This window comes from Canis lupus, chromosome 25, assembly GCF_003254725.2.
Source record: "Canis lupus dingo isolate Sandy chromosome 25, ASM325472v2, whole genome shotgun sequence".
Lineage (NCBI taxonomy): Eukaryota > Metazoa > Chordata > Mammalia > Carnivora > Canidae > Canis > Canis lupus.
Window position 1 is genome coordinate 7,568,578 of NC_064267.1, and position 27,228 is coordinate 7,595,805.

Genomic DNA, 27,228 nt, shown 5'->3' on the forward strand with positions numbered 1-27,228 from the left:
GGGAGAAAAGAGAGTACTCAAGAGGTCAGGGAAGCAACTATGTAACACCCCTATGGAAGTCCTTCATTATTTTAGTGGTATAACATTTATTCAATGGTGTGACAACTAATACAGTCACACCAATGCATAGCAGCTGAACTATCAGCTCTAGACCATCTGAAAACATATATGAGGATACACAGATTCAGTGACCTCCCAGGAGAGGATCTGGGTAGCTTGGGAACAATGATAGAAGAGAAATTTTTCACCTTTGGTAGTATGACGTATTTAACACTGAAAATAATTTTTGAGTAAAATATCATGAATAACTTTCAGGTGTATAAACATATACTTAGACTGTTATTTTTAGTGACTGTATACTACCAATCTATCATCGCTATACATCATAATTTATCTAACAAACCTTCATTTGTTTAATAGTTCAGTGATGAATTATAAAATAAATATTTTAAATATATTTGAATTCATGAGTTCATGATATATTTTTAAAATAAAAGTACTTAGTCACTGTAGGAGATTGCTAACAAACCAATTTATTATTTTGAAATCTGGCAAATAAAGGAAAAGAATCCATCATTTATCTTACCTGTCTATACAAACTATGCCAGTGGATAATCATATAGTTTTCTTTGAGCAGAAGATATCTAGCTAATAAAGAAGGAATGATAGAATTAGAATATCATTTTTTAAAACTTGGATGAAAATAACAGATGCAGACACTGAGCATAAATACCTGCTAACATCACACAGAAAAACAACCAAATCATTGGATGCTCTCTGAAGGAAGAACATGGCAGCACCTATGCAGGAATATTGCCATAATAATCTAGCCTAAATCTGATCAAGCCTCTAGATGCCAAGTACCAATTTACAAAAAATATAGAGAAACATATTCGGGTTTCTTTTTTTTTAATTTTTATTTATTTATGATAGTCACACAGAGAGAGGCAGAGACACAGGCAGAGGGAGAAGCAGGCTCCATACTCTGGGAGCCCGACGTGGGATTTGATCCAGGGTCTCCCGGATCGCGCCCTGGGCCAAAGGCAGGCGCCAAACTGCTGCGCCACTCAGGGATCCCATATTCGGGTTTCTAACTTAAGTTGAAGGTTGACACCAAAAGCAAAGGAAACAAAAGCAAAAATAAGTGGGACTATATCAGACTAAAAAATTTCTGCACAGCAAAGGAAACCATCAACAAAATGAAAAGGCAACACACTAAATGAAGAAAAAGGCAAATCATATCTCTGATAAGGAGTTAATATCTAAAAGAATCTATACAACCCAATAGCAAACAAATAAACAATTTGATTTTAAAAATAGGCAGAGGAGGGGTGCCTGGGTCACTCAATTGATTAAGCGACTGACTCTTGATTTTGGCTCAGGTTGTAATCTCAGGGTCTTGAAATTGAGTCCTGCGACAGGCTTGGTGCTCAGTGAGAGTCTGCCTGAGATTCTTTCCCTCAATCACTGTGCTCTGTCTCTCTTTCAAAATAAGTAAATAAATCTTTTTCAAAAATGGGCAGAGGAGCGGAATAGATATTTTTCCAAAGAAGACATGCAGATGGCCATCAGTACATGAGAAGGTGTTCAACAACCCTAATCATCGGGGAAATTCTAACTCTAATCAAAATCATGATGACATGGTTAGAGTGGATAGTAACAAATACAAGAAGTAACAAGTGTTGGTGAGATGTGGAGGAAAGGAAATCTTTGTGCATTGCTGATGGAAATATAAATTAGTACAACCACCATGAAAAGTAGTATGAAGTTTTCTCAAAAACTCAAAATAGAACTATTATATTATATATTGATTCCACTTCTGGGTATTTATCCTAAAAAAATGGAAATGCTGACTCAAAATGATATCTTCTCCCCCATTTCATTGCAGCATTATTAACAGTAGCCAAGATATGGAAACAACTTAAGTATTTAATGACAGATGAATGGATAAAAAATAATTTGGTATACACAAACACATACATATATATGCACTGGAATATTATTCAGCCACGAAAAAGAAGGAAATAGTGCCATTTACAGCATGGTCGGATTATGCTAAGTGAAATAATAAGTCAGACAGAGAAAACAAATATCATTTTTTTAAAAAGGCTCACAGATGCAGAGAACAAATTGGCAATTGCCAGAGGCATCGGTTGAGAAATGGGTGAAATGGGACAAACCTCCACTGATTAAAAAAACAATCATGGGGATATAATGTATAGTATTGCAACTATAGTTAATAATTCTCCATTGCAAATTTGGAATTTGTTAAGAAAATAGATCTTAGAAGTTCTCATATAAGAAAAAAATGGCATCACTATGATGACAGATGTTAACTGGGCTTTTAGTGGTGATCATTTCACAATATAAACAAATATCAAATAATTATGTTGTACATCTGAAATCAACATAATGCTGTATGTCAATTATAGCTCAATAAAAATTAAAATTAAAAAAGTAAATTCCAAGGGGGAAATAAATGAGCCATGGAAACATTTTGAGCATTAAAAGAGATTAACTGATTAAATGCAAGCATGTACCTACTTGGATTCTGATTCGAGAAAACAAAATGTGAAAAATAATTATGCATTTATGAGACCATTGGAAATTAGAACACTGGATATTTAATGATAGTAAAGAATTATTGCTTAGTTTTTAGGTGTAATAAAATAATAGCATAAAAAGTAAAGGCTTAATAAATAATAATAGTAATGGTAAAAAAAATTTAACTGGTATGAAGGATTCTGTTTGTTTTTTTAAGATTTTATTTATTTATTCATGAGAGACAGAGAGAGAGAGAGACATAGGCAGAGGGAGAAGCAGGCTCCATGCAGGAAGCCTGATGTGGGACTCAATCCTGGGACTCTGGAATCACCCCCTGAGTCAAAGGCAGATGCCCAGCCCCTGAGCCACCCAGGCGTCCCATGATTCTGTTTCTTGATCTAGGTACTAGTTGCCCAGTGTGTTCAGTTTGTGAGAATTTGGTGTGTAGCACTGGACTTAAAAATGGACCAAAGACACCCCACCACAGAAGATATACAGATGGAAAATAAGCATATGAATAAATGCTCCACATCATATGTCATCAGGGTGTTTGAGGAGCTCAGTAAGAGGATGTGATGGTCTATTGACTTTTTGGCTGGACCTGGACAATCAGAGACTCCTCACCCTCATCCTTGTCCTTGGAATGTGCATTTTACTTGACTTCCCCATGGTAGAACCTGCCCCAAGGACATAGCCTTAAGAAAGTTATGTGGTGTGTGGTGTTGAGACCATCTAAACAGTATATGACCTCTACATATACTTTTAAGATGGAGGTGGAGATCTACTTGCCTTTTGGACACACAGGACAAGACTTGTAAATAGATTTCCCTTGCTTATTAAAACTGCCTCATACCAACCTAAAATGGTCTGCCTCTTCTGTCTCTCTTTGCCCTGCATGTATGGGGGCTAGTTTTGTGAAACAACACAGAGAGACACAAATTAAAACAACAATGAGATTTGCACCTATTAGCATGGCCAAAGATCAGAACACTGACAAGACCAAATGCTAACAAGGAAGTGAAGCAACACACATTGCAGGGGAGAATGCAAAATGGAATAGGTATAGCTACTTTGGAAGACACTTTGGCAGTTTCTTACAAAACTGAATATATTCTTACCATATGATCTAGCAATCACACTCCTTAGTATTTACCAAAAGAAGTTGAAAATTTATGCACATATAAAAAGCAACACAGATATTTATAGCAGCTTTATTCATAATTTCCCTAACCTGAAAGCAACCAAGATATCCTTCAGTAGGTGAATGGATACAGAAACTATGGTACATCCAGACAATGGAATATTATTCAGGACTAAAAAGAAATCATCTATCAAGTCATGAAAAGACATGAAGGAAACTTAAACATACTAGTGAGTGAAAGAAGCCAATCAGAAAAGGCTCTACACTGTATGATTCCAACACTCTGTGAAGGGTAAAACTATGGAGACAATAAAAAAGATAATGGATGTCAGTGGTTAGGGGTGAGGAGGAACAGATGGGGTGCAGATGATTTTTAGGACACTGAAAATATTCTATGATACTCTAAGAATGGTATATGTCATTATGCATTTTTCCAAATCCATAGAATGTACAACACCAAGTGTGAATCCTGATGAAAGCTATAGACTTTGGGTAATTTTAATGTGTCAATGACGGTTCATAATTTTAACCAATGTCTCACTCTGGTAGAGGATGGTAATAAGGAGAGAAGTTCTGCATGTGTAGGGGCAGAGGGTATATGCGAAATCTCTGTAATTGCTTCTCAATTTTGCTGTGAACCTAAAACTTCCCTTAAAAATACAATCTTTATTTTATTTTAAAGATTTTGTTTATTAATTTATGAGAGGCACACAGAGAGAGAAGCAGAGACATAGGCAGAGGGAGATTCAGGCTCCCTGCAGGGAGCCTAATGTGGGACTCAATCCCAGGACCCCGGGATCATGACCTGAGCCAAAGGCAGGCACTCAACCCCTGAGCCACCCAGGTGTCTCCCAATCTTTATTTTTAAAAATTTGGTAAGCAGCACATTTCTCTCTCTTTTTTTTAAATTCCAGTATAGTTAACATACACTGTTATATTGGTTTCAGGTAAACAATATAGTGATTCAACAATTCTATACATTGCTCAGTGCCTGTCAAGATAAGTGTACTCTTAATCCCCTTCACCCCTTCCTCCAGTCCCTCACCCACCTTCTCTCTGGTAACTATCTGTTTGTTCTCTATAGTTAAGGGTCTGTTTCTTGGCTGGTCATCTTATTTTTCCTTTATTCATTTGTTTTGTTTCTTAAATTCCACATGTGAGTAAAATCATCATAGTATTTGTCTTTTTCTGACATATTTTGTTTAGCACTATTCTCGCTAGATCCATCCATGTTGTTGCAAATGACTAGAGCTCATTCTTTTTTATGGCTGAATAATAGTCCATTATATATATGGCTGAGGTACCTGGGCTGCCCCTCCATTATATATATTTTTATATATATATCATGTCTTGTCTATTCATCTATTGATGGATACTTGGGCTACTCCCATAATTTGGCTATTGTAAATAATGGATCAGCATATTTCTTTTATTTTTCTCTAAAGATTTTATTTTAAGTAATCTCTACACCCAACATGGGGCTCAAACTTACAACCCCAAGAGTCACATACTCTACTGGCTGAGCCAGCCAGGTGCCCCTGGAATAGCACATTTCTATGTATATATTACACTTCAGTGTAAAGTTAAAATGTAAATTAAAAACAATGACATAAAATGATTTTTTTAGAAAAAAATGATAAGATATCTAGAATTCAACATAATACAGATAGGAGGAAAAACGTGGATTATATATGAATCAAGACTGACTCCTAGTTGATAGTTATTGAAGTTAGGTGATGGACACATGGCAGTATATTATATTCTTCTGTCCACTTTTGTATATATTTGAAATATTTCAGAATGATGAGGGTTTTTTTAAGTGGACAGATTTTAAAGTTTGGGTACATATTATCAAATTACTCTCTATAACATTGTTCTAATTTTTACTCTACCAGCAGTGCAAGTGAATACCCATGCATACCAGAATTCATGCAGTTTTATAGAAACAAAATTAGGGGTAATGACATCACTAGGTATTTTAGTTTATACGCCAATTAGTTTGAGATTTTGCTTGGTACAGTATTATAAAGTATAATAAATATCTCATATGAACATATAATTTGTTTTCATTAAATAATAGTTACTGAAAGGTCTAATGTCTAGAGACAGACTGAAATAAATTATAAAGAAGCTTAATTAAAAATGAGTTAAGTCTTCAAGGTGAAACCTACCTAAAGTATTTAAGTACACACACAACACGTCTGCACAGAAAGGCATTGTAAGTTTGTGTAAAGAGAGTGGATTTCAATCCTAACTACACAATGTCAATCTTGGGCAAGTTATTTAACCTTTCAAGTACTCAAATTGGTGATTTGTAAAATCTAAATAATAATATCAGCCACCTTTCAGAGATGTTGTGATAATTCAAAGTGTTGTATATGAAGCCCCAAATACAATTCTTGGGATATTGTATTCACTTAATAAGTGGAAATTATTATTAAACTCTCTAGGTAAGTAATTTTATGTTCTATAAGAAACCTCTTAAACTCAGGTTGGCATGTTGCTATAATTTTTAATGTATTTTTTATGTATTTTACAAACACGGTAAAGAACAAGAATTGGTAACCTTCCATAGATGGTGTGGCAAATCTTCACCATTCGATTCCTTGGCAGGGACACTGCAATTCTTTTTATGACTTGGAAGCATCACCAGGTTGCTAAAGGCACTGATACCATTTCAAAAGCATTTCCTTAAAAAAAGCAAAGTTTGCAGTAGAGGGGATGCTGGCGATGAGGAGGCCACGTTTAAGTCAGCAAATAGCTTAATTGTCAGCTGCTGCCAGTAGAAAGGAGAAATAAGTGAGCCAGAGGCTAGGCATGAGGGGGAAGCTCAATACACAATTTGCTTTACCCAAGACCCCCACTTCTATGGTTTTACCTCCAACCCTCATCAATGAAAGAGCCTCCTCTTTCTAGCTCTGTCCTCTTTATAACCAAACCCCCACAAAGCTCTATAAAGCAATTCTTTTTTTTTTTTATAAAGCAATTCTAATCTTGCCATTGCCCTACTTCCCTTTCCTACGAGTCATAGCCTCAAAATCTTTGTATGCTTTACAGAGCTTTTGGTGAGACTTACCCCAACTTATCTTTCTAATAAAATATACACAATGTATGCTCTGGCAGTACACAAATTATTTGGAATGTTCTCTGTCTTGCCTCCTTGACTTTAAATATTCTAAATGTTTTATGCCTTTCTTCTCCAGAAAAATCCCTAGACACTCTTTAAGACTCAACTTTGTCCATCCAGAGAAGCCCATCATAATGCCTGGGTAGACTTGGACAGTCCTTTAACCATCTTCTCCATGACCCTTGCCTAGTATAACTTTATTCTCACTCTACCTTGTATTTTTGTTATTTGTTTATGTCTAAATCCCCCACTACACCATGAGTTCCTTGAAGATAACCATAATTTATGTTTGTTTTCTGAACTGTTTGTTAGGCTAGAGAGGGCTTCCTATATGTTGCATGAATAAATGTAAATGGCTATAGAATATGAAAGATTTCATATAGATGATGAAAGATGGTGATATTTGTGTACTGGAGGAATAATAGGCAGAACAGCATAAGCTAAACAAAACTGAGCTAGCAATCAGACTCCAGACTTAGTAGCTAGCTATGTGATCTTGGAAGATATACTTAACCTTTTTGAACCTCATATTTTCTCACTCATAAAAGTCATTTTTAAAAAGACTTTATTGGGCAGCCCGGGTGGCTCAGTGGTTTAGTGCTGTCTTCAGTCCAGGATGTGCTCCTGGAGACCCGGGATCAAGTCTCATGTCAGGTTCCCTGCATGGAGCCTGCTTCTCCCATTGCCTGTGTCTCTGCCTCTCTTTCTGTGTCTCTCATGAATAAATAAATAAAATCTTTTATTAAAAGACTCAATCCCAGGACCCTGGGATCATACCCTGAGCCAAAGGCAGACACTCAACCACTGAGCCACTCAGGTGCCCCTATTTTCTCACTTATAAAATGTTTTATGACCCTCCATTACAGACCTCTATCATTTCTCTCTACACTGAGTATATTCTAAAATGGAAATCTGACCAAGTGACTTCCTGGATGTAATGGCATCTCACTACCCTGAGAATGGATTCTCACTTAGAATTAGTACAAGATCCTCAACCATCTAGCTCCTGCTAAGTGGCATAGCCTCCTATTTCTCCCTAAGCCCGGAGGGGCTTTGAGTCCTTTGAAAGGCCAGGGCACTTGACAGCCACTATGAACTAATTCCAATGGTTGCCTTGAGATGAAATCTTCTTGCCAACCTGGATTGAGATGTTTCTTTCTCTGACCCTTCAAGTCTGAGTTAGGTGTCCCTTGTATAGGCTTCCATTTTTATGGTCTGATTTACTTTACTTTTTAGAAAATAATTTGTCACCTTGTGGGGAATGGGCTATAGAAAAAAAGAATAGATAGCAGCAGCAGTCTGCTTAGGAAGCTATTTCAATAATTCAGGGGAGAAATGATGAAGGTGTGTGGCCACAGTAGCAAAGAAGAGGGAACAGAATTAAGAGCTATTTAAAAGGTGACAGATTAGATGGAGAGAGATGGAAAAAGTCAAGACATTCAGATTTGAGTCTTAGGGAATTAGTTGGACAGTGGTATCATGAAATTGGAATAAAAAAACTTGCAAGAATGGGCCTTGTAATGGGGAACAGGTAACGATGAATTCAAATACAGCACTTTTGATTTGCCTGGAAGATCTCTAAATAGTGATGTTGAAGATATATTTGCTGGATTCAGGAGCAAGGTTAGAGATAAAGATACAGGGAGTTTTCAGTAAGGAAGAACTAGTCGAAGCATTAGGACTTGGATTAATTCATGTAAAGAGAATATGGAAACAAATATTAAAGTAAAAGGCTGAGGTCAAGATCTTCAAGACTGTTGATATTGGACAAGAAGAAAGAAGAGGAGACTAAAAGAAAGGAACACAGAAGTAGGAGGACAAAGTATCAAAAAGAGAGAAACAGTCAACAATGTCAAATGCCACTGGCGGAGAAGAACAAAAGGGAATCCATGGATTTGGAGATTAGGATCTCACAGGAGATATTAAGGCAGGCAGTTTTCATGGCACAGTGAGGGATGAAAGGTTGTGGCAGGGTTTAACTGTGAATCAGAAGTGAGAATACTCTCTTTTTAAAGCATAGCTATGAGATTGTTATGATGCCCGTGAGATACTTTACAGTATTTCCCATAGACAATGTGATAGAAATGTGTGTTCAAGCTACATTCTAGGTGCAGCTAGCATTCTCATCAGTCATTCATGTGGTAAGGGAAGTGAGTCAGCTAGCCTTATATCAGAAAGGCCATGTTCCAGAGGGTATTACCACCACCCCTTTGGCTATTCATATCTCCATCAACACCACTTTGCTATCTAAGGTCAGAAATGAGTTTTCACAATTAATAGACTTGTAAATATCGTGAAGGATGTTAGAAATGAATTTTCATTGGTGAGATGAAAAGTATTCAGACTAAAATATTCTGGGGATGCTGCTCGCTTGTACATGAACAAATGATAAGCATAGAGAGAGACCTGTGGTCTGTACCCTTCGGGATGGTATTCAACCACAAGTGAGGAGGGTTTCTGGTTCTCTAATGCCAACTATGAAGAATAACAGAATTTGTCTTTCTGTTTCAAAAGAAACGTTCATGCAAGGTGGTGGTCAGAGCACTAAAGAAACAAAGAACAAGCTTACAGAAAAGGTTCTGTGAACTCTTTTGTGTTCACGTCTAAATGTGACTGTTAGTAAATATCTGTAAGTGAAACAGAAATTTGCTTTCAAGGTGATGGGGCAAGGGTGGGGAAAGTAACCCGGACTCAATGCTAACTGATGAAGGCAATTATCTATCAAAAAAAAAGAAGCTAAGGACACCTGGGTGGCTCAGCGGTTTAGCGCCTGCCTTCGGCCCAGGGCATGATCCTAAAGTCCCGGAATTGAGTTCCTCATCAGGCTCCCTGCATGCAGCCTGCTTCTCCCTCTGCCTGTGTCTCTGCCTCTCTCTGTGTGTCTTTCATGAATAAATAAATAAAATCTAAATAATAATAATAATAATAATAATAAGGTAAAAGTTGGGTATTACTAAATGGGCTGATGTCAGCTCAAAATAGAAATAAAAAAGAAAGATGAGGGCCTCCAAAGGAGGGATGGAGGACTTTGAGAATATTCTCTATGGTACCAGCTGTTTTGCCTCATCAAAACTGTCATGGCCTTGGTGCATCTGGGGTTCAGTCGGTTGGGCATCCAACTCGATTTCAGCTCAGGTCATGATCTCAGGATCATGATCTCAGGATCATGAGAGTGAGCCCTATGGGTTCCAGGCTCAGTGGGGAATCTGGTTCTCTCTTTCTCCATTCCCCTCTGCCCTCTGCCCTCTGCACCCCGCAACCCTCATCATATGTGCATGCTTTATCTCTCTAAAGACAAAAAAAAAGCAAAAAAACAAAAACAAAAAAACCAAGCCTGCAATGACCTCACCATTCTCAAATGCGTGACCTGTTCTACATGAGATAGATGATTTATCATTGCTTAGATGGCAGACTTAATCAAAATTCTGTGACTTATTCCTCCAAGGAAGAGATCCCAAAAGTTAAAAAATGAGAGTGATAGCTGCATTTTTTACCTACAAATGGTTTAACAATCAATATTATCATTTTATTTTGCCATAATGAAAATCATGATAGTGACAGAGATACCTAGTAGGAGAACAAATAGAGATTTTTAGGCACTTGGATAGAAAGAAAATTCTTTGAAAGAAACTAAGTGGAAAAAATGGCATTAAAATATTATTATGTAAAATACCAGAAAAATATTGCTGCAGAGATGATAGACATATTTCTTGCTTGAAATTTGTCCTGTTCCTCCATTAACTTTTCCAAATAAGGGAATGTAGCTGCCAGATCTGGCAAATCCTGGGATTCCACTTTTTTTTGAGGATATGGTATGGTTTCCTTTCTGATGTTAACTGCACTTGATGCTCACAGGATGTAATCCCTTCTAATCTCTAGCAATGAATAAAACATAATGCTTTGAGAGGGGGCTTTGCCTTGATGCATAAATTACACTGAAGAATAAAAATGTCACACTTTTCCTTAAATGTTATTAGAATAAAAATTTTACAAATCAGCCTTAAGTAAAAAATCTAATGGAAAATGTTTATCACTTGACCAAAAGGCAAGGTAATGAAAGTTTCCTTCCACCCCACTATTGGATACCCTAAGCAGGGTACTGGCTTCATGGACATGGTACCTGGGCAGCAGAACCAGGGACAACACTCAGAAGGGCCAGCATTTGATTTAATGCTCTGCTGTCACTATCCTGAAATTCTTAATAATTCTTTAACAAGAGGCCCCATGATGCATGTCACTGGTCTTGCCCATGAGCTTTCTACAAATTAAACCTCTGACCACTTGGTTGTCCTTTGGCTATCCCAGGCTTCATTTGGGCCCTGCCAAGGACTGATTAATGTTGGCCAGTGCCAACTGATCTGGTCTTGGCATCAAAATGGGAGACACCTCAGCTACCCATTTCTCCCAGACAAATACAGAAATGCCTTTTGTGGGATCCCTGGGTGGCGCAGCGATTTGGCGCCTGCCTTTGGCCCAGGGCGCGATCCTGGAGACGGGGGATTGAATCCCACATCGGGCTCCCGGTGCATGGAGCCTACTTCTCCCTCTGCCTATGTCTCTGCCTCTCTCTCTCTCTGTGTGACTATCATAAATAAATAAAAATTATAAAAAAATAAAAAGAAATGCCTTTTCTTTTATGGATTTGCCTATTAACAATTATAAGGATAACGCAATTGCCAAAGGAACAATTCCAAAGACTTCTCAGCAACACAGTGTCAGTGGTGTCCTTTCTTGCGAACAGTTACAGTGTCCTTTCTACAATGGCCACAGGATCATCTTAGCCATGTCAGATACCCACTTACAGACCCAGGCTATTAGTTAGACAGGACTCATTTTTCTTCAAAGGCCCTTTTGCCCAACACTTATTGGAAGAGGGAATTTCCAGAGAGCAGCGGAATGCAATACCAAAGTGAAATATTCCCAGCAAAGGACTGGAAAAAAAGCAAGTGCAAGAACATGTGAAGGGAATGATCCCATTTTGTGAAAAGAAGGAGCAGAAAGAAGGAAGGAAGGAGGAAACCTGATACATATAAAGATTATAAGGTTTTATTTATCCATTTGAGAGAGAGAGAGAGAGAGAGAGAGCATGCGCAGAGGGAGGGGCAGATGGAGAGGGAGAAGCAGGCTCTGAACAGGGATCCCAACTCGGGGCTGGATCCCAGGATCCTGGGATCATGACCTGAGTTGAAGGCAGACACTTAACTGACTGAATCACCCAGGTGCCCCCATATGTGTGTATGTATTTGTATAAACATTGAGAACGAGGGGCACCTAGGTGGCTCAGTGGTTAAGCAACTGCCTTCGACTCAGGGTATGATCCTGGCATCACCGGATTGACTCTTTCAACCAGCTTCCTTCGGGGAGCCTACTTTTCCCTCTGCCTATGTCTCTGCCTTTCTGTTTCTCTCATGAATAAACAAAATCTTTTTTAAAAAATGGAGAATGAAGTGGAGGGAGATATGCCCTCATGTTAACATTGGTTACCTCCGAGGAGTTGGGTGGAGTGCGGGCTGGTGGGGAGATGATTATCTTTTCCTTAACATACATGTGTTTTTGACTTATTATAATGAGTATATTATGTACATTTTTTACAAGTTCAATTACATTTTATAACACCCTTGAATAGATCAAACTTTTTATAATAATCTTGACATGAACACATTCAAATTCTCCTAAAGTTGAATATATTTACATATTTCCTACAAGACATTTCTGCTTTAAGTTTAGGGTTAGGAGTATGGGCCCAGAGGAGGATTACAAAGTTTTAAATTCTGGTTCTGCCTCTTACTAGTATCATTAACCTTAAGCAAGTTACAGCTATAAAATCCTTCTGAGCCTCAGTTTCTTGGTTTGTAAAATAGGGATCATAATAGCATCTACTTCATAGGACTGTTCAGGAGATTCAATGATTGAAGTATGTAATGCTGTAGAAGAGTGTCTGGCACTATTTGTTAGTTACTTTAAAAAGCTCTCTGGGTTGAGAACACATCATTTATGAATGTAGATTATGGCAGCTGAGGCTTTTGAAATAAAGTATTTTTTATTGCTACTGTATTAGTAAATATTTGTGCAAATATAAATAAAACTGCCACGTACAATGAATTTTAGGTAATATGCTATCTATAACAAGTACACTAAAATGTTCTATTTACTAGGAAGTTTAAATTATATTAAAGAACTTTCTCAGGTTAAACTACATGAATAATGAGCATAGAGTAGAGGAGGCAGCTAGAACACTTTCACATGAAAATCAAATCTATTATGAGAAAACAATAATGGGTGCCTAAGGATTGAAAAATGGCCCAGCGCTGTGGGCTGGGCCGTGGAAGGATCCTGGTGAGTGCAAAGAGGTGGATATACTGAGGAAGCAGTACTAGGCAGGCTTGGTGCTACCTTGTAGGACAGTTCACCAGATTCTTCACAGCAGGAAGGGTGGAGACAGTCTCTGAGCACACCAGGCAAAAGACACTGCCTGTAGATTGTCTTCCTCCATAAGTGAATGTCTTCTCCCTTTTAGATAATGTCCTTCATCCTTGCCTCTTCACCATGACCTTCTCTCCATTTGCCCCATGCTTGACCTTTCTATGGAATTCATCACTCCCAACAACTGGGTCAATTTCCATCGTCCCCCTCTCTAATGCTCCGTTCTGGGGCACTTCACTACACTTGTACCTCTCTACCTTACACAGTGCAGTAGATCTTTGGATCTTAAGTCTCTAAACAGAGGCACACAGAAGATTATCCTTTTCCAGTACAGAAAAAAAATTTTTTTTTTTACTACACAGCGTTCCATTGTGTGAATGTACCATAATTGTTTAATTAGTCTTCTATTGATGAACATAAAGCTGTTTCCAGTCTTCTTAATGTAAAGATCCAGTTCTGAGTTTCTTGTTTTTCTTATTCTATATTTTTTCCCTTGAAGCAACTTGTTCAATTATGGCTTTACTGATTATTAGGCACTAGGCAGCTGACAACCACATTATTTCCTGCTCTGATTTTGGGTTTTTGTTTTTTGGATATTTTTTAGTGAAATTAAGCCACACATTCTCACCTGCCTACTAGGAATCTCCTTTAGAAGAATCCACTCCCTCAAACTAAGCATATCTAAAATAAAGAATAATCTCCCCCTCCCACCCATCCTGCTGTGTTAATTTTATCTGAGATGCATGGCATTTATTCACAATTCCATTCACTTATCCCCACACATCCATGCTGCTGTTGCCACGTTTGTGGTGTTCTATTATTCAATGCACAACCAACTACTATTACAGAAACAGAAAAACCAGAGTTGTACAGTTGCATAGCTGGATGGAGATATCTAAGAGACCATCAGATTGAAGGTGTGAGTACATGATCTTGAAATGACATTTGAGCTATACCCCCAATCTCATCATTGAGAACCTTTAGAAAGTGTTCTTTTAAGTCTCATTTCAATCAGTTTGTCTTTTATCTCTTTCAATTTTAGAGACGTTTAGCCAATTTGAGGGGAATCAAAATCAACTGGTAACAAAGATGGAGTTCCTGAAACTGAAAGAGCTTTCTAATGTAAGGTAGGAACTGCCTCGTGAGAACAACAGGAAGAAAACTCCTTGTGTTTAGGTCTAAGGCATGACACCTGTGAAGTAACATCTTACCAAGGAGAAAAAACAGAACAGCATAGAATCACTTCCCAGATGGAACAGGGCAGGTAAACTTTGGTGAGGGAGTCACAGGAGAGCAGCAAGGTGTGGGATAGGAGAGAGTACTGGGAGCCTAACGTTTTTTAAGTTTTTAAATTACAGACATGCTTATATTTAGAATTTTCTGTCTCTTCTCTTTTCATCATTTGGTGAGGATTTTAGTTTCTGAAGGCAATCCTGTGTTGGAATATCTATGGCTTAGCTGAATAAAAAAAAAAAAAAGAGTCTAGTTCATTTAAAATGTTTCCAGTCTAAATAGAAACCAGGAAGAATACCACAAATAAACAGGACATTTTAAGGAATCTTTTAGAAGATATAATGTTGATAAGATTAATTAATACAGAATCAAAAAAGCTATACAATAAAATGCACAAATATGAGTGCAATTTTGGTGTTTTGAAATATTCACCTGTGAAAGCAAAAACACAATCAAATTTAAAAACATAGCCACACTCCCAAGTATTGTGCCCCATTGCAATCCTTTCCTCCTATTCTTTCTTCTTCTTCTTTTTTTTTTTATAAGGGGCGCTACATTTTCAGATTTCTTTTTTTTTTTAATTTTTATTTATTTATGATAGAGAGAGAGAAAGAGAGGCAGAGACAGGCAGAGGGAGAAGCAGGCTCCATGCACCGGGAGCCCAACGTAGGATTTGATCCCGGGTCTCCAGGATCGCGCCCTGGGCCAAAGGCAGGCGCTAAACCGCTGTGCCACCCAGGGATCTCCCTATTCTTTCTTCAACTCCAAACCCATCTCACCCTCCCCTGATTCCCTATGTTATTTTGCTTTTTGCCACTATAGGTTAGTTTACAATTTCTAGAACTTTGGATGAAGGGAATCATACTTTACTGTCTGTACTCTGTTTTGCCTGGCTTTTTTCACTCCAAGCAAAAAATAATATTAATTCTATTAATTAATCTTATCAACATTATATATTATTATCTTAAGAGTCATCCTTGTTTTGCAATAGTCCTTTTTTTGCTGAGTAGTCTTCTATTGTATGGCATGTCAATTTATTTATCCATTGACCTAGCAATGGGTATTTTCCAATATCCAATATCCATTATTTCCAATTTTGGACCAGATAGAGTTGTGATAAACATTTTTTCATTTGTCTACAAGTATTCATTTGGATATATGTTTTCATTTCTTCTCGGCAATGCCTAAATTGGAATGGCTGGATCATACAGTGATGGATCTTTAACTTTGAAGGAACTACCAAACTGTTTTCCAAGTGTTGGTAGCATTTTATACCACCAGCAATGTATGAGAATTCCAGAGGCTATATATCCTTGCCACTATTAATTTATTATATTTTTATTTGTTAATATTAATTTTTTATTTTTTCTCTTGACTGATAATGTTGAGCATCTTTTCATATGCTTATTTGCCATCCATTTATCTTCCTTAAAGTGTCTATTCAAACTTTTGCCCAATTAAAAAAATTGGGTTTTATTACTTTTGGATTTAGAAAATTATTTATATTCTGGCTACATATCCCTTAGCAGATAAGTGATTTGCAAATATCTTGTGCCAGTCTATGGCTTGTTTTTTTATTCTGTTAATAGGCCTTTCAAAGAACACAAGTTCTTAACTTTCATGACAATCATAATTTGTCAACCACTAGTTTTCTTTTATGGATTATGCTTTTGATGTTGAATCTAAGAATTCTGCCTAAACCAAGGCAAAAAATAATTTCTCCTATGTTTTCTTTGAGAAGTTTTGTGTTTTGGAGCATTTTTGAAGGCCTATAATAGAGTTTGTGATATGATATAAATCATATGATATAATTTTTAGATATGATATAAATCATGGATCTTAGTTTTTTCTTTTTAAAAGTTATGGATTTCCAATTGTTTCACCACCATCAGTGATACATTTGTTCAGTACTTCTATAACTGAGATTTTGTTTTTGAAATATAGTTTCACTGGGTATAGAATTCTAAATTGACCTTTTATTTTATTTTTTTTTTTTTAAATTTTCATTTATTTATGATAGTCACAGAGAGAGAGAGAGAGAGAGAGGCAAAGACACAGGCAGAGGGAGAAGCAGGCTCCATGCACCGGGAGCCGGATGTGGGATTCGATCCTGGGTCTCCAGGATCACGCCCTGGGCCAAAGACAGGCGCTAAACCGCTGCGCCACCCTGGGATCCCTAAATTGACCTTTTAAAAATTAATTTAAAGATGTTACTTCATGGGGTGCCTGGCTGGTTCAGTCCAGTTCAGTCCAGTTATTACAATAACTACATATTGTAATTTGTGCAATAAAAAAACCTAAAGGACATGCTGTGATAGAGAATAACAAAGAAATATAGTATAAATAAAAACGTTAGGAAAGTATGAGGAGGCAACAATTTCAGCATAGACTGGAGAATGAACACTGATGAATAAATCACATATTTGGGGATGTGGGAGAATCAGAGAAATCTGGAATATCTGGCTCCAATTTGAGTCAAAATATTTTGAATTTGGTCAGGACTGGCTAATAATTTCAAGTCCCCACATAAAATGAAAATGCAGATCCCATGTTCAAAATGCAGCAGAAAAGTATCATTAAAGGTACAAAGATATAAAACTTTTTCCTGTCTTGGTGATTTTTATTTGCCATTTAATGTCATGCTCCATTTGATGTGGGAATACTCATGGGGCAAGTGTAGGCCCTCACAGGTGCCAGGTGCACTGCCCATTTGCCTTGAGGATCATGCTGGATTCCTTCTGCTGCCAGTGTCAGAAGGAAGCTCTGTATCCCAGCTCAGGATGAGGGAAGTTAATCTCCCCTTCCCAAGGGCCCATCTCCCTATCCTGCCACAGATAGGAAACTGCAAAGGATTCCGTTTCCTTGCTGGTTCATACTTGGTACCTAGATTAGGTATAGGCAAGAGGCTCATCCCTGTTGGGTTGCCTGCCAAACATACTGTGGTGCTGCCAACCCAGGATGGAGACAGCTACCACCCTGTTTCACCCAGAAATGACACTGGAGGGTCACCAAGCCTCATTTTTTTCTACACCCTCACCTAAGATCCCTCTGAAGTCAGAGGGTTTTAGTGGAATGCAGACCTTCCCCCTTCAGTGTGACCAGGTCACTACCCGAGGTAGACAGTATTTGTGGAAATAAGGAGACAGAGTTTTCTTTTTTTTTCTTTTCTTTTTTTTTTTTTTTTGAGACAGAGTTTTCTACCGGTGCAGAAGGGTCCTGAGATGGAACCCAAGAACCAACCAAGAACCCAACCTTTAGAGGTAGGGAGCTGGCAGGAAGCTTCTGAAATGTGTACCATATCCCATTTGCCTTACAAAACACAAATTCAAAAATTTAATGTTTAAGAATTTCAAGATGGCAATCACAGAGTACTAAATCCTTCATGGGATGCCATTCTGATCACGGGCCCAGTGCAATCACATTGGTTGCACACTTATGCACTAAATGTCTGTGTCCTCCTATAGTTCATATGTGGAAATTTTAACTTCCAATGCGATGGTATTAAGAGGTGGAGCCTTTAGGAGATAATTAAGGTCACGAGTGTGGAACCCTCAGGAATGAAATTAATGCCTTTATGGAAGGAACACCAGAGAGATTTCTCTATCTGCCATGTGAACATACAATGAGAAGACAGTGGTCAGCAAATCAGGAAGCAGGCCCTCACCAGACACTGGATCTGCCAGTGCCCTAATCTTGGACTTCTCAGCCTCCAGAACCATGAGAAACAAATATTGTTTAAACAACCCAACCTCTAGTAATTTGTTAGAGCATCCTGGATGGACTAAGACACATTCCTATGAAATTGTCCCTGAATCTGGTTCATCTGTCAATGGATAATAAGATCAAAATATTTGGTCTGCTAGTCTTGTTTTATAGAATTATTTTACCCTTAGAAATCTCAATTTCCAACAGTAAGGAAATATTTATTTATTTATTTATTTATTTAGATTTTATTTATTTATTAATGAGAGACACACACACACACACAGAGAGAGAGAGAGAGAGAGAGAGGCAGAGACACAGGCAGAGGGAGAAGCAGGCTCCCTACAGGGAGCCCGACGTGGGACTGGATCCCGAGTCCCCAGGATCAGGCCCTGGGCTGACGGTGGTGCTAAACCACTGACTCACCTGGGCTGCACAGGGGAAATATTTAAGTACATTACTACACATATGTTGTGGGTAATTATTTGACCATTAGCAATGACTGTAAACATTTTAATCATGTAAAAAAGTGCTTATGCTATGTTGGTAATTAAAAGAAATAGGACTTTTAAAAATTGTATTCTGATTCTGTGATTCAAATTATGTAAAGAGCAGAAAAATGCATTTAAAAAGCCTGAAGGGAGAGGTACTGAAATGTTAACTTTTCTTTGGATTGTAAACTTATGTGTAATACTTTTAATATTTTCCTAAGGGATTATGGTCATTTTTTGGCTGTTTAATATCTGATTCCAACCTTTCCAATGGAATAGCCAGCTACCTGGCAGAGAATACCACATTCTACATAGTCTTGGTGGTAGGTAGAGCTGCAAGGAGAGTTGAAGGGGCCAGGCTTACCATTTCCCCTATTCTGGCATAGTCACTACGTAGGCACATGACCTAGGATTTGGATAATCAAATGTTTCTCCTAGGATTCTGAATCTTAAACTAATGTTTAAAAAGTATAGAGGGGCACCTGGATGGCTCAGTCTGTTAAGCGCCTCTTAATTTTGGCTCAGGTCATGATCTCAGGGTCCTGAGACTGAGCGCTAAGTTAGTGGAGTGTGGTGGGAGGGGGGGGAAATCTGTGCCCAGCGGGGAGTCTGCTTGAGATTCTTTCCCTCTCCCTCCTCCCCTTCCCTTGCTCATGCTCACTCTCTTTCAAATAAAGAAATAAATCTTTTTTTTTTAAAGGAATATGGCAAGCAATGTTCACTGTAGTGCTGACAAAACTTTTCTGCAGATATAATTACTGCTGCCATAATTCTTCTAGAGAGTCACTCCTGAAAAACCTTGCAGCTATTCATTCATTTCCATGCTGGGTGCCCAGCTGATCCTGGGTTCTTTATCCTCTGATAGCTTTCCCCTAAATTTCCTTCTGCTTAATCTAGTCAGAGTTGGAACCTATGGCTAGCACCAAATAATATAACTTCTTTATCATTTCTGTATTTCCACATTTTCTGTGATAACAATGCATCAATTTAATAAAATAGAGGACAAAATCCTAAACAGGAAAACCCACTAAATCATCCTTCAATCACTCTCCTCTCAGTAGTCTTTACCAATCATTGAGTTAAAAAATAAATTCAGCTTCTGAATTTGTAGGTTCTAAAAACAATAACTATCATCTTTATATAGTGAAATGTAATTATTTTTAAAAACTAAATTTTAGTGCATGATAACTACAAATATTTATAATGGAAAAATCAATAAATCACATTACTGATGGAAAATTACTGAAACCCTGCAATTCATATATGAGGTTTTATTGAAGCTGCATAGTTTTTTAAAAAGCAAATATATTGACTAGCTGCTCTGAAAAATTGCCTACAAGGTATACTTTCCAATGACCTTGGCACTAAACAGCCAAGAAAGATGTTATTTCTGCAACTACTGATTAGAAACATAAATGGTTTCATGTCCAAATCCAAAAAAAATTTGTGGGAATTAATTATATTCCATGAAGTAAAACTATAAAATATTTTATTGCATAAATTAACTTTTTTTACTCAGCCCCCCGAAATTTCCTATTATAGATATAAAAATTATCAAATGCAGATTTTCTTTATGACTAGGATAAAAATTTATGTGGCAAGATAGTTTTAAGAAGAGCTTCCTTAGGGGATCCCTGGGTGGTGCAGCGGTTTAGCGCCTACCTTTGGCCAAGGGCGCGATTCTGGAGACCCGGGATTGAATGCCACGTCAGGCTCCTGGTGCATGGAGCCTGCTTCTTCCTCTGCCTGTGTTTCTGCCTCTCTCTCTGTGTGTGACTATCATAAATAAATAAAAATTTAAAAAAAAAAACAAAAGAAGAGCTTCCTTAGACTTCATTTGAAAAGAATATTTTATTTCTTCTTCCATTTCTTTGTATCATTTTATTTGTGTGAAGTCTGGTACACCATACCCTTTGTAAAGTTTGGCTTTTTTGTGAAGATAGACTGAGAAATGAGTGGGTGTAAATAATGCCTATCACCAGAGAACATACTTGTTAGAAGATAGAATGATGGGCATTGTAAGATCTGGGCCAACTTGAGAAGCTAGCTGGCCCTTGCCTTGGCCTCATTATACCTGTGCTGTTACCACCTTCCTTGCTGTCATCACTGCTAATGAAAAACACTCTCCATATTTTCTCTGTTTAGGATTTACTCACACTGTCACTTTTAGAGACAGTGCACTGAGCACAATAAGTAAATAAATGTGTTATATTCTTATTTACAAAATGCCTCCTATGGTCATTTTGGGAGCAGGGCAATACAAGTGGGAGAGGCAGGACAAAGGAACCGGGACTTGGTTTATGTCCTGTTGTAAGTTGTGTTTAGTTTATTTTTAAATAATTAAGCATAAACAATGTGGCTACATACAAAAGTTCAAAGATAGTGCACTCCAAGGATAGTCCTTATTCATAAAAATATTAATATAAAAGTTGAAGGCCCACAAGAATCAAATGTGAGGACAGCAAAATGTGGCTTATTAAAGAATGCTTGGAGAAAGATCAAAGGAGACTGGGAAAGTAGAACTCTCAACTATTTGTTTTTAATTTCTCCATCAGTGACTAGTCTTTGATACCTAAACCTAATTATAATATGACCAAAAAATTTACAAACCAACATCATTTATAAATGTCAATACAAAAATCCTAGATAAAATACAGTGAATAACTGCCAGTATTACACTAAGAAAATAATGTATTATGACCAAGTGGGACTTTTATCAAGTATGAAAGAATGCTTTAATATTAGGAAATATTAATGTAATTTGCCATATTAATACATCTAGTTGCTGAAAAACACTAACAAAATTCAACACCCATTCCTAATTTAAAACTCTTGAGAAAATAGAAATGGATGGATACTTTCTAACATGACTATAAATATATATGCATATCTTACTTGATGGAGAAAAATTAAAAATATTTCCACTAAAGCTAGGAATCGGGAAAGATGATCATTATCTTCATTTCTATATTGTGCTGGAAGTATTAGACAATGTAATTAGACAAGAGAAATCAATTAGAGATATAAGAATCAAAAATAAGAGGAAAAACGACTTCTGTTACAAATGACATATCATACCTGTTAAACTCTAAGAGTCAATACTAAACCAACTCAAACAACAAAATAATTCAGTAAAGTAGCAGGATATGAAATTAATATGAAAAATAACAGCCTTAAAAAAAAGAAAAAGAAAAATAACAGCCTTAACTTACACAAATAATAACCAGTTAGAAGATCTCAAGAAAGAAAAAAAGAATGTATCATTTACAATAGTAAGTAAAAAGATAAAATACTTGGGAATAAACTTAATAAATGTTCAAAACCTATGTGAAGGAACTATAAGTATTCCTGATGCAAAAATTGATTTAGAGAGATGTCCAATCTTAGGATGTGTCATTATTATCCATATATCATTCTTCTTTAAGCTAATTTATGAATAGAGTGCAATCCCAACTTAAAAATTACCAAAAGGCTTTTTCTTAGAGCTAAGGAAATTCAAAGTTTACATGGAAAAATACACACTTAAGAATAGCTAGGAAATTACTAAAAAGAGCTATTGGGGAGTGGATAAGGCCTACAAAATACTATTAGAAGTATAGTATTGGTACATGGATAGATAGCCTAATAGAATAAAATAGACAATTCAGGCTTATGTGGACATTTAATATATGATAAGAATGGTATCACAAAACACTGAAGTAAATATTACTTGCCTAAATTATGTTAGCGAAAATTAGAAATTCATTTCCTATACCATATATAACTATAAACTCCAAATGGATTGGAGATCTAGCAAAAAGCATAAAATAAATTCCTCTTAACCTACATGTCTGTAAAGGCTTTCTGGCTATGACTTAAAGTACAGATGTAATAAAACCATGATGAGTTTTTCCAAAAAAATAAAATTTTTACGTGGTGGGGAGAACCAAGCACATGTGAACAGACACATAAATTAGGAGAAACTATTGTGAGAAATATACCAGGTTAAGGGCTAACATCCCTAATATGTAAATATATTTTTAAATTGAGTAAAAAAAGACTAAAAAAATCAAATACAACATGAACCAAAGCCAACAATCTGCGAAAAGATACAAAAAGCTCCCTAACTTAGAATAAGAAAAAAGTAAATTAAAACTACACTGACATACCATTTCTCACTCATTATGTTGGCAAAAGCTCAGGTAAACTGGCACTTTCATAAATTGGTGGTGGGCATGCAAAATGATACGATCTCTATGGAAGAGAATTTGACCACATGCAGTACATATTAATTTACCTTTTGATTTAGCAATCCCACTTTTGGGAGCTTACTCCAAAGATAATTCTCTTAAAATATAAACACACAGGGTACCTTATTGCAGCATTATTTAAAATTGCAAAATGTTGGATACTACCTAAATCAGCATTGGATTTTAAGTGAATAACGATAGTATATCTACATCTACACAATGGAGTGTTATACAGCTGTAAAAAAAAAAAAAAAAAAAAAAAAAAAGAATGAAAACCGTCTCTGCAAATGGATGCAAAGTGATCTCCAGAAGATATGGTTAACTGAAAAAAGCAAAATGCAAAACAGCATATGTGATATGTTCACTTTGGAGTAAAAAACAAGAAAGAAAGAAACATACATTTATCTGCTTATTTTTACAAGAAGAAACACAGGAAGGATACAATTAAATTGTATACATATAAAGGGTGGTAGCAAGATGCTGGATACTACCTAAATCAGCATCGAATTTTAAATGAATAACGATAGTATATCTACATCTACACAATGGAGTGGTTCAGGAAAAACAGAAGAGTGTGATATTTCTCTGATCATACTTTTTTGGATGCTTTAGATTTTTGGAAGCATTCTATCTTATATATTCCAAAAGTAAAATGAAATTACCAATAATGGAAGGAAAAATAAACTAAAACTAGAAATATAAACAAGTGAATTGATGTGTATTTCAAATAACAGAAACCCACCAAAGTAGGATAGATAGTGTAGGGTGAGAGAACTAATTCAAGTTATTTTTTGCACATAGCACTTTGACTTTCAACCTTCAATATAGGGGTAAGAACTACAAACAAGGCATGAGCTCCTTCTAGTAGTTTGCTTTTGTAATTATAGGAATGTAACAATTCTGAAACTATTTTATGTGCAATGCAGGACTAGGTAAATAAGTAAACATTGCTGTTAGGAAACAAGGTTGTCACTGTTAATGAAGGCAGATATAAATATGAAATGGAGGCGACAACAGAATGGTAAGAATTGGATTGGATTGTAAGTATCAATATTAATGATTTCTTAAATGGAAATATATATCTATTCCTTTCTCCCTCACCTCTGTCTCCTGAGAGGGCCTAAAAGCAGTAATACCCCAGTATCAAGAAGCACATTTAGTTCTAAGGTCTTAGCTTCTAAATACCATTCTCCAATTAAAAAAAAAAAAAGAAGAAGAAGAAACTGTGGACTCCAGGATAGGAGTAACAAATGTACTAGATAAACTTGGAAAATTATTGTGTCACAAAAGTAAGAAAATGTTCAACATGGAGGTCAAAGGGAGCCACTCTGAAGCCAAATCTGATAATTTGAGCATCAAAATAAATAAGGATAGGGAAGAAGAGAACAATATCCCATGTGGAAGAATTCTAAATAAATTATATACATACTCTAATGGAGGAGATTAATAACCAGAAATGTGCACTGTGCACAGTGACCCCTGGAAAGGGGGAAACAGAGTAACTTTACAATGGAGAAATTTGACAAACACTGCTTTAACCAGGTGATCAAGTTTAACATAAACAATCATAAATTATGTTGGTAGTATGTACCCCTGCTAAGATGTGATGAAAGTTACACTTTATTGCTGCGGTCTTCTCCTCAAAAACCTATAACCTTAATATAATCATGGGAAATCATGAGATAAATTCCAGTAGAAGAGCATCCTACAAGATATCTGACCAATTTTCCTCAAATTATCAAGGTCATCAAAAACAAGCAGAGTCTGAGAACTATCATAGCCACGAACAACCTAAAGAGAAATGACAACTACATGTAATATGGTATCTTGGAAGGAATATTGGAACAGAAAGGGGATTAGGTAAAAATTAAATCTAAATAACTATGGACTGTAATTCAGGTGACTGTATCAATATTTGGTTCACTAATTGTAACAATGTATCATCATAATAAGATGTTTATAAAGGGGAAACCTGTGTGGTTGGGAAGGCGTAGTCCCTGGGAACCACGTACTCTACCCAATTTTTCTGTGAATCTAAAACTGTCTTCAAAACAGTCTAATATAACTAACTACCTGAATAACAAAAGACAGTAATGGATTTTTTTGATGGACTTTTTGAACAAAAAGGAAAATCTAAATTCATGCTGATAGTAAATAAGGAGAACTCTTCTTTATAGTAGTATCATCACTATTAAATGTGGAGGGCTTGAAGGAATTAGGGTGGGGGAAAGCTAGTTTGTAACCATCATTGAAAGATTGGTTGCAGCAAGGATCATCAGTGGAGGTTGAACCATAATATGGGGCTTGATTGGCAGCAAGATATTTGCGTGCTTTCAAAATACCTCCTCAAAGATTGCTTATTAGTTGCAAGGGATACAATAAACAGTGGAGAACTTGGAAAACATCTTGATAAGGTGGTAAAGATTAATATCTCTTATAATGAACAGACATCCTGAACCTCCAAAAAAGACCCAACTTCACTTACATGGTTGTTTCCACTGAGGATACATAACTTGGATCTAACGACGAGGAAACATCAAAGGTTGATTCTTTCTTTGTAAGGGGATGGTCTGCTTTGGTCATAAGCCTAAGCCTTCTCGGTCATAAAGCTGTTAAATAATCAAACGCAAATATTCCAGACTGTGATTTTAACTGTTATATTGATAAACTAAAAACTACCACAATAGAAAGATTTATTTAAAATCGAAGACGTTAGCGGTTTCACTTGCAGTGGCAGGAAAAACTGCAGGGGAAGGAGCGGATTTAGAGGGTGTGGAGGTGGAGAGGTGGGAAGAGAAGGGGCTCTAAGCTGAGGATTGCCAAGTCGTTCGGTTATTAAAAAAAAAATTCTATTTTAAAAGACACGCAGCACTTATTTATTTACCAGCTGCGATTCTGAGTGCTTGTCACAAATTAACTTTTTAGACGGGAAAGCTCAGTAATTGGTCTTTGTTTCTCAACGAAAAACACAACACGGTGATCCTGCGAAACGACTTTCTCCTAAGTACTTAAGGCTCTGCTGTAGTGATTGTTTCCAGGGACAGAAGAACACGAGCCTGAAATTACTGAGTGGTTTTTCGTAGAAACGCCGGCAGTCCTACTTGGATGATCATCACTGGGGTGATGCCAAATGTCGAGAGCCCTTTGAAAAAGCCTGATTCCTTGTATCCTAGAAAGTCTTAAAAGCATGCACCGAGAGCGGCTTATGTATCTGTTTGGGGTGCCAGGGACTCTCTTTTCTTTTACGGATGAATCGCAGAGTAGGTCGCTGCCTTTTTCAGCTAAAGTTGACAGTTCTAAATAACTTCCCAGCTCCAAATCTGGGAACTAGTTAGGGTTTACTTTGGTTATCGCTACTGCGTCTATCACGCAATGGATTCTGGGAGACCGAGTCTCCGAGCGCTGAGGTTTACCAGGCCCAGGGCGAACGTTGGACTTCAGTTCCCACAATGCCGAGCGCAAACCTGTAATTCCTGCCGGGGTAACCGCGAGGTGGCAGCCATCTTGCGTACGGCGGTGCAGGTCCCCAGATGCCGAGGGCTTGGGCGTTAGTTCCTCTCTGCTTTGGGGTGGTGTTTGCGCGTTGCTTTCGTCTTTTCAGATGTTCGTGTCTTTCTAGACTGCGATTTTATTGGGAAGTCACAGTCAATGTAGTGTAAGGTGAGTAAACACCCCATTTTAAGGGTGGGGTAGTGGTGGTGACGTTTTTCTGGGTTTTTGGCATCTCGTCTGCTCTGGGCTAAGAGCACCCCTCTGATAAGCTTTGTAAACGTGGAAACCCAGAGTGAACCTATGAGTCTAGGAGATCTATTGAATTCCTATACAGAACCTGAGCATGTCTCCGTGGGAGAAAGAAACTGGGTGACGCACTTTTGCCCGGGCCGCCTTCCTTGGAGGTCGGGAGGCCGGCGGACTCGGGTTGTGTATAGGCCATGCTGTTGTCTCACTGTTCCTGGAGACTCTTAATGATATTTCGAATGAGGAAATGAGAACCTGAGAGGTGGTTGGAGGCAGGGAGAGGGGGTTCCGATAGGATGGCGTTCTTTGCAGTTGTATTCTTTTTGTTTCTGTGGGCCTACCTGTATCGCTGTCTAGTTCGTCTTTTTTGCCCTTTTCTTGTTATCTCCTGTTGGAGAATACCAGAGGGCGGGCAGAATGAAGAAATATTGAGTGAAACAGCCTTTGGGATTGCAGTTTTGAAGGCCCTTAAGAAATTTCAAGGGAGGCAGAATTTATCTTCGACATAGACCAAGCATGTGGAAAACATGAACGCTTTGATTGGGAATTGCCGGATTTCTAAACATAACATGACATATTTGAGTCATACTTAGTGCAACT

At 37.3% G+C, this 27,228-nt stretch overlaps 1 protein-coding gene and 1 long non-coding RNA gene across 3 annotated transcripts in view; one reads left to right on the forward strand and one right to left on the reverse strand.

The window, feature by feature from the left end:
* Window positions 1-6,185: 6,185 nt before the first annotated feature.
* LOC112669437 (uncharacterized) lies at window positions 6,186-26,365 on the reverse strand. Of its 2 annotated transcripts, XR_007405853.1 has the most exons (4): window positions 25,775-26,365; window positions 25,376-25,499; window positions 20,324-20,437; window positions 6,186-6,461 (listed from the first exon to the last, which is right to left on the reverse strand). It is a non-coding gene; the product is annotated as an uncharacterized LOC112669437 (long non-coding RNA). The 2 variants fall into 2 exon arrangements; XR_003142251.3 differs by lacking the exon at window positions 20,324-20,437.
* Window positions 26,366-26,388: 23 nt separating this feature from the next.
* Window positions 26,389-27,228, forward strand: part of N4BP2L2 (NEDD4 binding protein 2 like 2) — a 72,611-nt gene continuing 71,771 nt past the window's right edge. The window contains exon 1 of the mRNA XM_035718465.2: window positions 26,389-26,550. The gene's annotated coding sequence lies outside the window, so the exon portion shown is untranslated. The remainder of the gene's footprint in view (window positions 26,551-27,228) is intronic.